The sequence below is a fragment of the Saccostrea cucullata genome, unplaced genomic scaffold (genome assembly GCF_032062105.1).
Source record: "Saccostrea cucullata isolate Sc308-1 unplaced genomic scaffold, CSIRO_AGI_Scuc_v1 ctg5694, whole genome shotgun sequence".
Lineage (NCBI taxonomy): Eukaryota > Metazoa > Mollusca > Bivalvia > Ostreida > Ostreidae > Saccostrea > Saccostrea cuccullata.
This window is the reverse complement of record NW_026929445.1, coordinates 16502-35586: the sequence shown is the minus strand read 5'-3', so window position 1 is coordinate 35586 and position 19085 is coordinate 16502. Positions and strand designations below refer to the sequence as shown.

The window sequence follows — 19085 nt, the reverse complement described above, 5'->3', positions numbered from 1 at the left end:
ACATATAAAAGTTAATCCAATCCTATCCTATCCTATCCTATCCTGTATCCTACAGCCAATCAGATTCGAGCAAAGGTTCATTCATATATCAGAATAAATTACAAAAACGAAATACGATATAAAATGTTTACAAAAGAAATATTCATAAAATTTCAATAGAAAATAAAACATTATTTTCTCAAAACACAGATTTACATTATAAACTTCGAGTAACACGGCGTACGATCTAACCGTGAACGATCACCGGAAGATTTGGGAATGTAAACAACGAAGAGTTCAGACATCGAAAGACCGTATTTCTTCAGCTTGTTTGGATGATTTAACCGATTCTTACTTGTGTAAAAGTGTTTTAACATGTTTTCTGTTAAATATGCTCTGTTTGTTTGGATAATTCCACAGGAACCGTCAACAGCGGACTTGAATAGATGATGTGCGAGTTCATGTAAGTATACTACACACTGTACATGTTTGCATTTTTATACTTATTAATCCCTCAAAACAATGTTCTCGTGTCTTAAAATATTAACATTTTATTCTATTTAATATAAACAAAAATTACGTGCGGAAAAAAGAACTAGTGTAGACAGAAGGGGGGATAAAATATTTACAAATACCCCCGTTACTCTGTCATATGATTCAATTAGCTATCAATGAGCTCTAAGACTAAAACAATCATATGTATTATGCCTTAATCAGTTTATTAATCTTATTATTTCCTTAATTGTTTCATTTCAGTGTAACTTATAATAAATTAATGTAGAATCATCATGACCATTTCTAATGCTACTGCTGAAATGTTTAATAAGCTCACTCAGCAGTGCACTTACATATTGTACATGTATGTATGATGTATTGTGAGTTATGAAACATAAGTTAATCTTTCAATATTCATCATTACAGTGATGGATTTGCCTGCACTCATGTGTCATCATGCGTCATCACAGTATAAAGGATTTTAATCTAAAAAGTATGTATGATTTTATTTTTATCATGTATTTTTAAATGGTCATTCAACTATAGAAACATAATTATCTGCTTTGAGGTGACATGTCTGCAGTTTCTCGGAACAAGTGATTTTCTTCTTTCAAAAATCTTGAGAGTTAGACTGAAAGAAATATTGAATTTTTCTGGTCATCATGCTGCTGTTACATAGATATTTTCTTCTTCTTTTACATATTCAAATTTCAAGACCAAAAAAAAGAAAACCAAGAAAAAACATTAAATAGATAAATACAAAGAGAAAATAGAGAAAAGTCACTAAAACAAATGTATTCATACTTGTTAGCAAGTTGACAAGATAAAATGAATTATAATGTACAAGTAAATTATCTTAAATAAGATTTTTTTTCTTAATTTAATATGACTGAGGTTGCAGTATAAGATTTTATTTTTCATGATTTCTAAATGCATTATTTTTTTGAAAGAAAAAGGTGAAATTAAAGCCAATTGTACATGAAATGTGAAAGATAATCACAATCAAAAACATTTTAAATGTGTATGAAATGTGTATGACAAAATTTACAATCTACATGCCTATAATTATGTGATTTTTTTTTCTTCAGGAAACCCTGCAGATTTGCAGCTGTGCAGAATGCACTTCATGCCATATGCTGTTAGAGTAAATGATGAAAGATGTTCAAACCAGTGTCAAAGATTCCTAAGACTGAAATCATGGTGCTTTTATTAAGGAGATCAGTGTATGTTTTCTGTGCATTGTTGACATTTGTGGAACTGTTCAGTTTATGACCATCTCTCTGACAATAACTATGACATTTGAATTTCAATTTGAGCGTCGAATAAAAAAGTCAAATTAAATGCATGTAAAACATTATACTACGGTAATAAAAACATTGATAAACTTAAATTTAAACAAAGTTCATGTACATGTACATGTATCTGTGATCTTTGAATTAAAATCCATAAATGCTGTACATGGATACTTTTAATGACTTTGTCTCATGGTAATGGAATATTCAATTGTTAAACATTGTTGAGGAATCACCTTGAATAAAAATATTGTGTACTTGATGAAAGTTTTTTTTCTCATTTAAACACTGATAATTTTAAGATCAAATGTCAAGGTCAAATAAAAGGTTTACTCAAGAATGTGTTATACATACTGTGAATTCTTATGCATGTTTATAAGATCTAAGGAATATGTGTGGAGCATATTAATATTTTTCAATCAGACACTGATTAAGATTCAAGATCCAATGCCAAGGTCAAATACAAACTTTCTTTACTCAAGAATGAATTATAAATACTGTAAATACTGTGAATTCTGAATTTCTCTTGCATGTTTTATAAGATCTTAGGAACATGTGTGACCTCACTACAATATTTATTATTGTTATACTTTCATGTAAATTACTTGAATCTGATTCGTCGAGAAACATTTGATAAAAAGCACTACTACCTGCTGAATAATGACGCCATGCCCTCCTGCATTGCAACAGTCAACATTGCTTGACAACGGGTGGTATTACAAAAAATAGTGACTGCGCAGAATTTATGCGCGCACGGTTCACTGTAATATGTATTTATATAAAACATTCAGTATAATATAATAAATATTGCATGTAGTTGAGTGTAACATTAAAAATTTTCACCCCTCGAAAACCATTGTCAACCTCGGCTGGGCCTCAGTTGACAATGGTTATCTTGGGGTGAAAATTTTCAATGTTACACTCAACTACATGCAATATTTATATACTGTCAATCTGTCAACCAATATCAAATTTAGAAAATATATTCTATTAAACATAAATTATTAAATTTTCACACATAAAACAAAATAGGAAATTGAAATACATTTGTATGACACTGAGCTGACCATAAACTGAGAAGAAACTGAAGTTAAATGAAAAAAAAAACATTTTGATCATCTTGAATTTTATTTAGCAACTATATATTTTGCATGTTTGAAAAATATCACATACGACAAATGATGAACTGAAATTTTAAAAAAGAATAAATTATGAATTTAAATAAAAATCATACATTTAATATTTGATATTATAAAACAATTTCACATTTAAAATGTTTAATATGTGAAAGTCAAAATATTCTAGACCTACATTTTGTTTGGTTTATGGTCTTGTCAGATCTTCTTTTTGAGAATTGCATACAGAAAAACCTGTTATGCAGGCACAGTTAAACTATAGATACATGTACATGCATGTTATTTTCATGTTGCTCAGTTTAGGCAAAAATAAATTTTTTACATGAAACATATACTTAAACATTTTTACCGTATAGGCCTATGATTTTTAAAAATAATTAATAATAATACGTCGGACGCAAGTCGCGATCCCGGGTCTCCCGATCATTGTTCGTAGGAAAATTAAAACACTAAGTATATATTTTTTTCTTTAATTCTTCTGGTAGCCCAATTTCTTTACATATGTTCGCAAAATCAGTACTTGTCCACGTAATTACGACCTGTTTGTTAACATTTATTTTTAACATGGCAATGATAATCGTAAATTTAATTTGTGCGGCGAGTCGGGAATTATGGAATGCCGATCTCGATTATTTTTTTCCATTAAAATTTATAACATTTAAATGAATACCAAAACTATGTCTGATTTTTTTCCTGGTAATTCCTTTTTTTTCGTTTTGTCAAATTAATTCCTAAATATTAAAAAACTGAGAGTTGCAGGATAGGATAGGATAGGATTAGACTGAAATCACAGGATAGGATTGTGGATGCAGGATTCACGATAGGATAGGATAGAATTGTCAACTTATAGGATAGCAGCACTGTAAGGATTAAAACCTTAATAAACATGACAATAAAATAGATTTATTCATTGTAAATACAGTAAATTAGATTTTATTAATTTTGTATTATTTTTGATTGGGATCAGTTTAATTTTGTTCGGGTTAGGTCCAAATATTAAATAAATCAATTTCTATAAAATTTCTCAATTTCGTTTCAATTTCTTTTAAAAATATGATTGACAAACATGTTGTCCTCAGTTGTGACTAGTTTTATAGTGATTTTAACCATAGGTTTAAAAATATTCTCAAATAATTTGTTTTTTTTTTCATAAATATTTTTTGATAAGAAAAATTTAAAAGTCTAACAATCCTTTCTTTACATATTTTATTAGATATTAATATGATACATTCATTTACAGCAAACTTTTATCTCAAAAACATCTTAGTTGAATTTAATTAATTTTTTTTTATTTTCTATGAAAAAATACAAAAAAATTCATATAAAATAATTCAGAGCTAATATCGACTTTTCAATGCTAAAACCCTTGTTTTAAAAGGATGACTCAAAGATCTATAAAATAAAAAGTTGGTGTGGCATTCCACCTTAAGTCACAAACTAGGTGAATGTATAGTTTATATACCTTAACGAACAATTGTGTATGCATCAATTGATGCATGAAAACGTCGGACAAAAATCAAGTACAATAAGGTATTTTTGATAAAAATGAGAGACTTTACTCACAACAGTAAATTAATATTTTTTTTCAAATGACAACCTCGTTTGGAACATGAATTAAATGCAGCACGAGACTGATCGTGAACCCAATGATAAATATTAATAATATTTATATAGTATCCACGTCCCATTTTCAAGACACAAAAACTTTCCTGATCCTCGCTGAAGCTGGGAATCGGAGCATTTAATGTGGAATTGTTGATAGATTCCTATTCCATCCCAGTCCTGTACATTCCACGTAGTATTCTGCACGTTCAGAATCCCACAGTCTGTAAAGAGACGAAATGACAATCTAGACCTGAAGGTGTGATAATAACATTTTGTATAATTCTTTAAACATTTTTTGGACTGAAAAGTGTGTGGAATCATTCTATGAAAGAGTATTTTCTAAGTTATTCAAATTTTGACACCCAGGGTGTGGTAGGTACTGTAAACGTATTACATTAAGGGATGTATTCTATTTAGCGATTTTGGTGGAAAGAAAAGTCCGCTAAAGCAAGTTTACCGTAAAATGCCTTGTATATAAAATGTTATTGCTAGCACATTCAGATAGCGCTTAATCTAATTTGAGTGAACTTGTTTAAAAATCCATTTCCGCTAAATAATTCCTTTAATGGTATTACAAGGGGAGATCTGGTAAAGAACAATAGAGCTAAAGTTACTCAGGTGAGCGTCATTGCCCGTGTCCCTCTTGTGTAAGGTATCTTAAAGATTAAATTAAATAACGATTTTCAACAGAGAATGTGCTTACGGCTTGATAAAACCCTTTCATGTTGTCTATTTCAAAGGTTCATTATTATTCATCTTATCGACGATTAAAAAAAATATAGCACTTTGAAGAGAATACTTCACACTGTTAAAACTGATGTCTTTTATTAATGATTAATGCTCACTTTCAAGCACGGTTTCTTCGATTTGTTTCTCTGTGAACGATTTTGAAAATGAATTATTAATCACAATAGCTCGGCAGTTTTACATGTATACATACAAATGTAACCATGGTAACCTCCAAATGAGGCAGGTTTTGAACGAAAAGAAGAAATAAAACATGTATGTTTGTATTTGATAAAAGGTTAACTTTATCTTGATTTATCTTGAGTATTATATTTTAGGTCACCAGAGTAAGCGTTGTTTTCGTTCGTTGTCGTGCGTTAACATTTGAACATTTTCAGCTTCTTAGAACTTTGCAACCACTTAACAATTTTAACCAAATTTGGGTGAAGGGGAACAACAATTTTGAATTTCATAATCTCATGGGCATGAGGGGTGGGGCCAAAACCACTAATATTAATGCAATTTTTAAAAATCTTCTTCTTTACTCCTGGACATTAAGCTGTCAAACTGTTGGCATGATAGTAATCAGCATTGAGTCCTCTACCAAAATTGTGAAACTAATATATAAAGAAAGCATGCGAAGTGTAAAGTTATGACAAGTAATAGTGCCTTTTTCAAAATTGTGAATTTCATGGCCTCTGGTGTAAAATACGAACTAAATTCAATTGTTTTAAAGTTCGTGTATGATGCTCAGGTGATCTATCAGGCCTATTGGCGTCTTGTTGTATGATAGTTTCTATTGGAGACATTTTCAATGTATTTGCCTTGTCAATTTTCACTCACTGACTGTTTATACTTCATGAGGATGTTTTTTTTTTGCAATCGAAAAAAAATGGACCAATTTCTTAACATTTTTTCAATAATGAGATTGCAGCTTTGAACAGGTATCTTTGGTCAATTCAATATTCTTAAATAGGTATATCTTTGCTGAAAAGTATAAAGTTTGTTAGTTCTGCGTTTAATTTTTTTTTTACAGAAAAACTAAACTGCTGAAATGGTTTGAAAACTTAATTACGTAATATAATCTCCAATTAGTGTCGAGATTGTTTATGACCAGAGGGTTACATGTTTTATGGCCCTGACAATGCCATTCCAGTGTGATCAAGATAAACAAGAGGCCCATGGGCCACATTGCTCACCTGAGCACTAAGGGTAGGAAAAAGGAAATGGCTTTTTATTGTAAAGTTTAAATCCAAAAGTAGTCCCATGACCAATCATGGATTTGCTATTTTTTAGAAAATGATTTTTCTATGTATATCTTTAAAAACTTTGGTCGGCCATTTTGGCCCCGCCCTACCCCGGGGAGTCATGATTTGAACAAACATGAATCTACACTACCTGAACATGCTTCCATATAAATATGATGAATTATGGTTTTGTCATTCTTGAGAAGATGTTTAAAGAATTTTCCTATATATTTCTATGTAAAAGTTTGGTGGGCCATTTTGGCCCCGCCCTACCCCCGGGGTCATAATTTGAACAAACTTGAATCTACACTACCTTAGGATGTTTCCCCTTAAGTTTCATCTTTCCTGGCACAGTGGTTCTTGAGAAGAAGATTTTTAAAATGTGCCACCAAATTTTCATTAATTCCCAATTATCTCCCCTTGAATGAGGGCGTGGCCCTTCATTTGAACAAACTTGAATCCCCTTCACGCAAGGATACTTTGTGGCAAGTTTGGTTGAAATTGGCTCAGCGGTTCTTGAGAAGAAGTCGAAAATGTGAAAAGTTTACAGACAGACGGACAGACAGACAGACGGACGCCGGACAAAATGTGATCAGAAAAGCTCACTTGAGCCTTCGGCTCAGGTGAGCTAAAAAACGTAAGATTCATAATCGAGATTTTACCTGAGGAAACGCACCGGAATTCACCAAAAGGTTGAAGGATGCATTTTTCGTTGAGTGCGCAGTATGATGACGAGCAAGAATGTACGAGATCCTGGAAATTCAAAACAACTGAGCTGAATTATTTCAACAAGGAAACCAGAAGTCTCTGTCGAGACTGTAGCTCTACTGGTTTGTACTTATAATAAAAGAAGAGAAAAGAAGCAGCTGGGATTCAAACATTACAAAAGGAATAAATAGAATAATGATCCTTGATTAAGTCTCTTTGTGGCAAGACAGCAATAAGACTACAACTCTAGGAGTCGCTTTTAATAAAATTTTACAGAATTTTCAATTAAATTACTATGGCAACATCGATCATCAAAATAAAAAAAACAATACTGATTTTATGTATGTCAGTGTAGGTCTACTCGCATGCCAAATTATATAATAATCAGACTCAAACTGTATTTGGAGTAACATTTTGAAAGTACCGTATATACTCGCCTATAAGGTTGTAGTTTTTAAGCTTATGATAGAAATATTAAATGCCAATCTTCATATCTCGTCCAAAAGTCGGGCATAGAGTTTTGGACCAAAGTTTAACTCAAAAAAGCTGACTTATAGGCGAGTTTATATGGTATTTCGCAAAAAAGAAATTTTCTCAGTAACCAAGGCAACACCGTTCATCGAAATCAAAAACCGATAATGTAAACCAACTTTTATTCGCCTGTTAGGAATTTTCGCGAAGTTCGCGAGAGCCTCATCATCCCGATTATTTCTCGCCGCATACCAGTCCTTAAAGTCTCTGTGTCTATTAAAAACATTTAAAAAAGCTTGGTCGCAAGAATTAATCGTTGCGAACTAGTTTTACTCCATTTAATCGCGAAATAAAGTTGACGCAAATAAAAGTTCGTTTACAGTTTATAGAATTATGCATCTTAATGTAGTCTACTTGTGTGCCAAGTTATATTGAAATCAGACCAAAACTGTAGGAGAAGTAGCATTTTGAATGTTTTTAAAAGAAATTTCTATTTTGAGTAACCACGGCAACACCGTTCATCGAAATCAAAAACCGATATACAGAATTATGAATCTTAGTTTAGTCTACTTGTGTGCCAAGTTATATTGAAATCAGACCAAAACTGTGGGAGGCGTAGCATTTTGAAAATTGTTTACAGACAGACAGACGGACGGACGACGGACGCATTACTATCGCATAAGCTCATCTTGTTTCTGACCAGTAGAGCTAAAAATGAATTATAATTTTTAAAATAAATTGAAACACACCCAAGAACATCCCCCTCCCAAAAAAGGAACGTATTAAAAATAGGTGTAATAAAGACGAAAAAAATCAAAATGATAAGGGACGTATACAACAATTTAGATGAGTCAGCAAAAAGGAAACAAATACACGTTTAATTACAGAATCATATTATCTCGATAAGCATTTTTTTTTGCTTGTACGTTTAATAAGAAAGTTCTGAAGTCGTCAAATTTTGATGTAAAGGAATCTAGATTTACCTTATTCCATCTATCTATCGTTGTGTATATCCAGTCCGGGCTTTGCCTGTACATTTCTGTCTCAATAGTGTGAATTTGAAAGTTAATTTCACAAAAATGTGCTCCTTTAAAATAATTCACCGATCTACACCTAGTGGTCCTTAGGCATTCCGTAACACAGTCTAAAATACTGTATTTTGTATAAGATGTAATTACTCTACTGAGTAATCTGTATCCATGCTGAAATGAATTATAACTGTCTTTAAGATTTCCTTTGCAACATGAAATTATATAAAACAAGATAAAGAAGGAAATAACAAATTTGATTTTCTGCATGACTCCTGGTTCCATCATTCACAATATTATGCGAGAAAAAATTACCACTTAGATACCTGTTCTTTATTCGTTGCTAGAAATCAATATTTGCAATTAAAAATTTTAATAAAAGATGTACTTAATATTTCAGTTGAAGAAGAATAAGTAAAGCGTGTGTGCACGTCTCTTTCTCTAAACGGATTCCATGAAAATAGTAGAAGTAATCAAATAGTTTATTTTCTTTGAAGATGAAGAACAGACAAATGCATTTATTTCTCAAGGGCACCGCAAAGTCCTCTCGCAAAAAGTATATCTATAATCAAGAAAGTCTTCCACATCGATCCGGATGCAAATTTTGTCCCTTCTGTTTTGTACAAGCATTAACTAACAAACACATACAAAAACACGCACGTTACTTCATCCCTTCCAACTCTGTTACGACGGAAGACAAAGACATTACATTGTGAAGAATTAAATATGGCTGTCGACCTAACTGCAGTGTAAAGGAGCTGGGAGACTTTGAAAATATATAGGAAAAAATTATATTCTGTATGGTATAGGAGGTATTTTTTTTAGTGCTTTCTCCAATTGGATGAGTAGTTGATACAGGAAAGGTGATTTTTTGGTTGAAAATTGTATTCTACAGCATAAAAGTTTCAAACAATGCCTGGGGGTTTAAAAGAAAAAAACACCAGCTTTAGTCCAAGGAGGGTTCTGTCTTATGTGTCTACATGTAGCTTGAGTGAAACCAGTTTTGATTCGGGTCATTTGAATGATGAGTTTGGGTCTATCAAGAAACAGTTATCTGACCTCCCCACCACAACAGACATTGATTCCCTCAAGGAATCACTGGTGGGGAGGGAGGAACTGAAGTGCGTTGTGATAGAAATTGTCAACAGCCTTCTAACCGCATATGAAGACAGGCTTCAAAAACAAATAGACAAAAGAGACGAAGATCTATAAGGAAAGTATGAAAACAAATACAAAGCAATGGAAAATGAGAAATTGATAAATGATATAAAAGCAGCAAAAAGACACAAATACCAAATTAAATAAAGAAATTAACCTTAACAGAAATAATGCACAGTAAGCGATGAAAATGGGAAATTTCAATGAACAATACTCCAGGAAAAATAATATAAAAATCTTAAACTTTCGGGCGACAGTAAAGCAAGATCTACGCAAGGATAAAGTGGATTTTGTGAGGGCTGACCTAGGGTTGCAGCTGAACCCGACAGACGATACTGCATTTCATTGGATCCCATCAAACAACATTGAATTCAGAGATAAACCTGTTATTGTTCGTTTTCCTACTCAGAAGTGAAAACATCGATAATGAGACTAAAGAAGAACCTGAAAGACGAGGTCCGTTTTACAGACGATGTCAGCAGGAGAAATTTAGACTGAATAAAGCAAATCCGTGAAAATGAGGAATTGGAATCGGCATGGTATTTTAATACAAGTTTCTATGAAAAAACGAAAGACGGCCTTCAATTAAAATTTGAACTGTTTGACGACATTGAACAGCGCGTCAGGAATGGGAAACATGTCGTAAAGAACCAAAAACTGACAATGTGAAGACTAAGAAAAACCTACTTTGGCCGTCGTTGGTCAACTTCTCATATTTTCTGAATCTTAATCAAGAACAATTATGCCAATTTGGACCAAACAAACTTGCCACATTAACATTCATACATGAATTGGATTATCCTTTGTTCAAATGAAGGGTCATGTCCTCTCTTTAGGGGAGATAATGAAGAAATAATAAAAATTGATAGTGTCTTTCAAAATTTCTGTTATCAATAGGAAAGTGCCAGAGAAGAAACTAATGTAAAACCTTCACTACATGGGATAAATTCAGATTAGTTCAAATCATGCCCCCTATGGATGCGACAGGGCCACATCATGCTAGTAAATTATTGCATAAGAATATGTAGGACAATTCTTTAAAAAACATTTAAAATTATTTTTCTTAATAAGTGAAATCATCTGATTGGTGACATTGATACCAAAGCTTCTCAAGTAGCGTATATTTAAGTTCCCCCCCCCCCCCCGGTTAGATCCATTTAATATGAGTGACCAGAGAATGGATTATTTTTTAAATTAGGTATTCTTAAATGTCTACTTAAGATAAGAGGTCCACGGGCAGTATAGGTCACCTTAGTATCATGACACAAGTTTCAAACAAATGAATTTGGTTCGTGTTTTAAACCAGAGGCCATGAAATTCACAATTTATAAAGCGGCACCATAGCAAAGGAGTAGATTTAGAAAGAATTCATGTATTTTCACAACATAATCATTAGAGCCCCGCCATCACACCAGAACTCCTTACCCTGGGGCCATAAAATTCACAATTTTGGAAGAGTCATTTTTGCTCATCATAACTTTGAACTTACTTAAGTTTATTTAATGCCCGGGAGGCATGTCAGATGGATTAAAAGACAACCACTGAATGAAGCCCTAGAATTAAGAAATTTTGAGAAGGAAATTGAGGAAAGAGCTTAACTTTTTTGAAAGGTATTATTAATAATTCTCTCAGAACAGGTAATCGGTTTTTAATACAATTCACTACCTGCAAATGAAAAACCAAGAAATTCGATAGATTAAAAATGTTGGTAATAAAAAATCTTTTAATGCTACTCACAATCCCTCATTTGACAGTTAAAGATAGGATAAAGGGAGATTTATTGGCGCTATAATTTGATCTTCCGTCGAGAACTTAATTGTTCTCTTGGATGTTTCGCACCAATTCTGTGTCGCACTGAGATGGTTCGTGCCAGGATGATTCGCGCCGATTTCAGTTCGAAACATCTCACTTTATATATAAAATATTCAATCACATTTCGATCCATTTTTTCAAATTCATAAATTAGTTGTAATTACTTGGAAATCAGAAGGTGAGAATTGTTAAATTGACGTGTAGGTAGTCCAAGTCAGAAATATTTAATTAATTAGAGGGCGGTATTTTGATTAGCATGGTGTTAAAATAATTCATTATAAGTTGCTAGGTATACTTCAAACACAAACATTAATAAGTTACGTCTTTGCTTGAAATATAATCTTGAATTTAAAAAACAAATTTTCAAAAATATCTAAATTTACAAATATTTTGTTTAACGAACTAAGCTCAGTAGCACATTTATGTACAATGCGATGGGCCGAACCATCTCAACGCGAAACAGAATTGGCGCATTACATCGCGGTGCCAACCATGAATAGGTGCGAAGCATCCCGTTACCCTTTCACTGGGAGTGGGGGATATTAATTTGAGTTCGTCCGTATTTCTGTCTCTCTGTTACGCTTTCGTACGTTTCCGAACGATATCTCGAGAACCCTTTGATCTTTCGCAATGAAATTTTGCATAGAAACTACATATGGCCTAAAGAAGAAACCTATTAATTTTGAAATCATAAAATTAAATGTCAAGGTCTTAAATCAATAAATCCTGTCAGTTTCGTTTTCTATTCGCAGGATTTCTCGAGAATCCTTTGAGCCTTTGCAAGGAAATTTTACAGAAGCGACAACCTTATTGTTCACAAACCAATCCTTTGACAAACCCTACGTACATGTAGATGTTTAACGAGGTTGGTTCGTGGTATTTAAAGTCTTAAACTTTTTTCTCAAGTATATTTTTAGTTTCTAAACACTAAACTTAAATAACAATCAAATAAAGGGGGGGGGGGTGTCAAAATGCTTATTTTGGCGCAACAGTACAATTAATACGACTTTTCTTTAAAAAGTGCGAGTAGTAAGAAATTGTTTCAAATTTCTTCGCAAAAACAATTATTTGACCTTTCTGCACTCACAAAACGTGATTTTTCCGTTATTGAAAGTTAAATAAGCAAAAAAATATCTTAAAGTCTTTTACTTTTGAATTTAAGCAGATAGGTTAAAGTTATTCTTATAAAGTGTCTTATTACTAAAAAGTGTCAATATTATGTTAAGTTTGGTTCAATGTTTTCCCGGACTTTCAGAATATATTTACTGTATTTGTAATAATTCGTTTAAAGAATTCGTAAGAAATGGTTAATTACATATTTCAGAACCAGCAAGAGACATTTTACTGCAAAAACAGATTTGTGTGCAACCAGCATAGAAAAAATGATTATAAAAATAACTGTACTCTATATATAATTCAAAAGGGAAAAATTAATCATTTTCTTCTAAAAAAAAATCTTCCGCCACAAAATTTAGTTCCTGGTTTAATCAGAAATAAAAGTCAAGACCAAAATCTGCCCAAAAGCTCAGGATCGACCCTTCTTAACGATTTTTTTCTATTGATGTTTATTATTTCTATGGGTAATTAATTGTGGTCCAGATATTTTTAAAATAAATACAGGAATTACATGTAGCTTGAATGCCAATAAGTTTAATTCATATTGAATGAATTGAAATTATAAAGATAAGACAACTGATAAATATTTCAAAAATATCTTATCAATGTTTTCTTAATTATTATTATGATATGCTTTCATAAATGTTAAATTGTTCACAGTAGTACGCCTATGGTCCGGGGGCTCCGGCCCTTCACTGTCTCTGCTTGAAGCATTTTAACTAGAGAAAATTTCCTACAGATACTGGTTGCCCCTTTCCCCAACGACTTTCAAAACTCTTGCTACCAGCCTGTTTCAACCCCTTTGCCACCACCTTCTGCATATATGGCTTTTACTCATAGGAAAATACCTGTACTTGTTATTCCTACAGACCCTGAGACGTGCTACTACCCCACACGCTCGCTGCACGAACGGTACACGAACGCTACACGGTTTGCACGAAACGCTGCACGGTTTACACGAAACGCTACACGGTTTGCACGAAACGCTACACGGTTTACACGAAACGCTTTGCACGAAAGGCTGCACGGTTTACACGAAAGGCTGTACGAAACGCTTTGTACACGTTTCTCACACGCTTTGTACACGATTCTCGCACGTTTTGCCCTCGGTTTGGATTTTCTACTTGGAATATCTCGAACATTATTACGGTTTTATAATTAATTATATGGAAACCTTTCACAAAGCCACATTTAGCACCTGTTTAAATTAAATGTCAGTATACTAGTATCATATAAATCGAAAGAAATATGTCATACTCTGACAGTTGTAATTAATTAACTAGTGCTAATTGTAACGGGGACCGTTACAGATGTTCCCCAAACGCTCCCCAAATCCCTTTTGGTGCCACATTCCCTGTAAGCTTCATTAAATAAGACAAACTCTATGCATTTGAGACTTTAACAACATTTACCCAGAAGTGTACCAAGTTCATTCAAATTTTAGCATTACACGCGTGCGCATGTTAATGCATGAGCGTAATGACCATATCATCTTGTCTACACAATCTATATATTAAATATACTAAATATTAAAGTATTTAATCCAAAAGTATTAAAAAATACGCTCATTCAAGTGTATTTTTGATTTTACTCATTTCACGTGCACGCACGTGCATACATGAGCTTGGTGACCATATCTTCTTGTAGAAGTCCATTACATCTATCTATGTTCTAAATCCCACCCCGTTTGGTTGAAAACCAAGGGAGTTATAGTTGTTTAAAGTTTGAGCCAATCAGATTACAGCGCACATACTCGCACGTGTATGAATGTGCATGTGACCATAACTTCTTGTAGGAATCCATTATATCTATCTATGTTCCAAATCCCATCCTGATTGGTTGAAAACCAAGGGAGTTATAGCTATCTAAAGTTTAAGCCAATCAGATTGCAGCGCACGTGCATGCACGTGCTTTTATGATAATTGTTATACATCATGTTGTAGGATATCCTAATGCATGGCTATGTTCAAAATTTCAAAGGATTTTGTCAAAAGACAAGAAAGATATTGAGACTTTAGTTTCAGCCAATCAGAGTGCAGCGCACGTGCATGCGCGTGAGATCTTGCTATTTTGACCATGTCATCATGTATATGCTACTAATATATCCTCACATTATGAGTTTCAAAGCATTTCATGAAAAAATAGAAAAGTTGCGGCTATATCTATTATATTGGTCATTTCTCCTGTTGCACGTGCGCGCTCTTGCAAGCACGTGCGCGCAAAATGACCTTGATTCCGCAAATCTACATAACATGTCTACTGACCCTAAAAAGGTTTTACCTACATCGGACGAACAGTTTACAAGATCATTCCCGGACAAAAAAGTACCCAGGAAGAAGAAGAAGAAAAATAATAATAACTAGTGCTAATTGTAACGGGGACCGTTACAGATGTTCCCCAAACGCTCCCCAACTACCTTTTGGTGCCATATTCCCTGTAAGCTTCATTAAATAAGACAAACTCTATGCATTTGAGATTTTAACAACATTTACAAAGAAGTGTACAAAAATCATTTAAACTTTAGCATTGCACGCGTGCACATGTGAATGCATTTGCGTCATGACCATATCATCTTGTCTACACAATCTATATTTTTAATACACTGAATATTAAAGTATTTATTCCAAAATTATTTTAAAAATACGCTCATTCAAGTATATGTTTGATTTTACTCATTTCACGTGCACGCACGTGTATACATGAGCATGGTGACCATACCTTCTTGTAGAAGTCCATTACATCTATCTATGTTCTAAATTTCACCCCGTTTGGGTGAAAACTAAGGGAGTTATAGCTGTTTAAAGTTTCAGCCAATCAGATTGCAGCACATGAACACGCATGTGTATGCATGTGCATGGTGACCATACCTACTTGTAGAAGTCCATTATATCTATCTATGTTCCAAATCCCATCCTGTTTGGTTGAAAACCAAGGGAGTTATAGCTGTTTAAAGTTTCAGCCAATCAGATTGCAGCGCACGTGCATGCACGTGTTTTCATGATAACTGCTTTATTTCATGTAGGATATCCTAATGCATGGCTATGTTCAAAATTTCAAAGGATTTCGTCAAAAAACAAGAAAGATATTGAGACTTTAGTTGCAGCCAATCAGAGCGAAGTGCACGTGCATGCGCGTGAGATCTTGCTATTTTCACCATATCGTCATGTCTACACTTCTAATATATCCTCACATTGTGAGTTTTAAAGCATTTCATCTAAAAATAGAACAGTTGTGGCTATATCTATTATATTGGTCATTTCACGTGTTGCACGTGCACGCTCTTGCAAGCACGTGCGCGCAAAATGACCTTGATTCCGCAAATCTACATAACATGTCTACTAACCCTAAAAAGGTTTTACCTACATCGGACGAACAGTTTACAAGATCATTCCCGGACAAAAAAGTTCCAGGAAGAAGAAGAAGAAGAAAAATAATAATAATAATAATAACTAGTGCTAATTGTAACGGGAACCGTTACAGATGTTCCCCAAACGCTCCCCAACTCCCTTTTGGTGCCATATTCCCTGTAAGCCTTATTAAATAAGACAACATCTGTGCATTTTTGACTTAACAACGTTTTCCCAAAAGGATACCAATTATATTCAAATCTTAACATTGCACGCGTGCCCAAGTGAATGCACGTGCATAATGATCATATAATCTTGTCTACACTTTACTTTCTATATATTTAAATATACTTTATATTAAAGCAATTAGTCCAAAAGTATTAGAAATCACTCATTCAAGTGTATTTTTAATTTCACTCATTCCAAATGCACGCACGAGCATGCACGTGCATGATGACCATACATTCTTGTAGGAGGCCCTTATATCTATCTATGTTCTAAATCCCATCCTGTTTGGTTGAAAACCAAGGGAATTATAGCCATTTCAATTTTCAGCCAATCAGATTGCAGCACACGTGCATGAGCGTGATTTCATGATTATTTTTCTATATCATATTGTAGTAAATCATATTGTATGACTATGTTTTAAATTTCAAAGCATTTCATCAAAAAACAAAGGAGATATAGTTATTTAAAGTTTCAACCAATCAGATTGCAGCACACGTCCATGCGCATGACTTCTTGAAATTTTTTTTATATCATATTGCAGGGTATCCTAATGCATGACTATGTTTCAAATTTCAAAGCATTTCGTCAAAAAATAAAGGAGTTAAAGTCATTTAAAGTTTCAGCCAATCAGATTGCAGCACGCGCACATGCGCATGCTTTCATGAAAATTCTTATATATCGAGCGGTAGATCTTCATAATATAGGACTATGTTCAAAATTTCAAAGGATTATGACAAGAAACAAGAAAGATATTGAGACTTTAGTTTCAGCCAATCAGAGGGAAGCGCACGTGCATGCGCGTGAGATCTTGCTATTTTGACCATGCTATCTTGTCTATACTACTAATGTATCCTTACATTATGAGTTTCAAAAAATTTCATCAAAAAATAGAAAACTTACGGCAATATCCATTATATTGCTCATTTCACGTGTTGCACGTGCGCGCTCTTGCAAGCACGTGCGCGCAAAATGACCTTTGTTTGGCAACTCTACATAACATGCCTACTGACCCTAAAAAGGTTTCACCTAAGTCGGATGTGTAGTTTACAAGATCACTCGTGGACAAAATTTTCCCAGGAAGAAGAAAAATAATAATAATAATAATAATAATAATAATAATAATAAGAAACAGAGTAAAAACAATATGTTCCCCAACTTCGTTTGGGGAACATAACTAGGGCTAATTGTAACGGGAACCGTTACAGATGTTCCCCAAACGCTCCCCAACTCCCTTTTGTGCCATAGTCTCTGTAAGCTTCATTAAATAAGACAAACACGATGCATTTTAGACTTTAACAATATTTACCAAGAAGTATATCAAGTTTATTCAAAATTCAGTATTGAACGCATGCGCATTTGAATGCATGTGCGTAATGAATATATCAACTTGTCTACACTATTCGTATATTTTAATATACTAAATATTACAGCATTTAATCCAAAAGTATTTAAAAATATGTTTAATCCAGTGTATTTGTAATTTTACTCATTTCACGTGCACGCACGTGCATGCATGTGCATGATGAGCATACCCTTTTGTAGGAGTCCATAATGTCTATCTATGTTCAAAATCCCATCCTTTTTGGTTGAATAATAAGGGAATTATAGCCATTTAAAGTATCAGCCAATCAGATTGCAGCGCACGTGCATGCGCGTGATTTCATGAAAATTATTATATATTATATTGTAGGACATCCTAAAGCATGCCTATGAATTAAATTTCAAAGCATTTCGTCAAAAAACAGTAAAGATATTGAGAATTTTGTTTCAGCCAATCAGAGCAAAGAGCACGTTCATGCACGTGCATGCATGTGCATGATGATCATACCCTTTTGTAGGAGTCCATGATGTCTATCTATGTTCTGAATCCCATCCTGTTTGGTTGAAAAACAAGGGAGTTATAGCCATTTAAAGTTTCAGCCAATCAGATTGCAGCGCACGTGCATGCGCGTGATTTCATGACAATTGTTATATACCATGTTGTAGGACATCCTAAAGTATGCGTATGTCTTAAATTTCAAAGCATTTCGTCAAAAAACAGAAAAGATATTGAGAATTTTGTTTCAGCCAATCAGAGCGAAGCGCACGTGCATGCGCGTGAGTTCGTGCTAATTTGACAGTGTCACATTATCTACGCTATTAACATATCATTATATAATGAGTTTCAAATCAATTCATTAAAAAAATGTAAAAGTTATAGCTATATTAAGTATATCAGTCATTTCACTCATATCACGCGCACGCACGTGCACGCGTATGCGCGCAAAATGACCTTCGTTCCGCACACCTACACTACACACCTATTAACCCTAAAAAGGTTTTAGCTCAGTTGGGTGAACAGTTTCTGAGAACACTCGCGGACAAAAAAGTACCGGAGAAGAAATAAGAAGAAAAAAGAATAATAATAATAAGAAACAGAGTAAAAACAATATGTTCCCAAACTCCGTTTGGGGAACATAATAATAATAATAATAATAATAAGAAACAGAGTAAAAACAATATGTTCCCAAACTTCGTTTGGGGAACATAATAAGACAGAAAATTTCAATTTCTCATTTCTCTACTAGGATTTTTACATCGGGCTCGGCGTTGGTTTTATTCAGAAAGGCAGGAGTGGGTTCAAGGCAACTAGGGGTACCACACCGGTAATTGACCAATCAACATGAACTCAGTCAATTGTAGTTCCATACATATAAAGCCGATTTTCCTTTCTTTTGAGAGTTTTTTTTTTTTTTTT

General features: G+C 33.5%; 1 long non-coding RNA gene across 1 annotated transcript; it reads left to right on the top strand.

The window, feature by feature from the left end:
• Nucleotides 1–206: 206 nt before the first annotated feature.
• LOC134280843 (uncharacterized) lies at nucleotides 207–2018 on the top strand. Its single transcript, XR_009994971.1, has 3 exons — nucleotides 207–442; nucleotides 901–967; nucleotides 1563–2018. It is a non-coding gene; the product is annotated as an uncharacterized LOC134280843 (long non-coding RNA).
• The last annotated feature ends 17067 nt before the right edge of the window (nucleotides 2019–19085 follow it).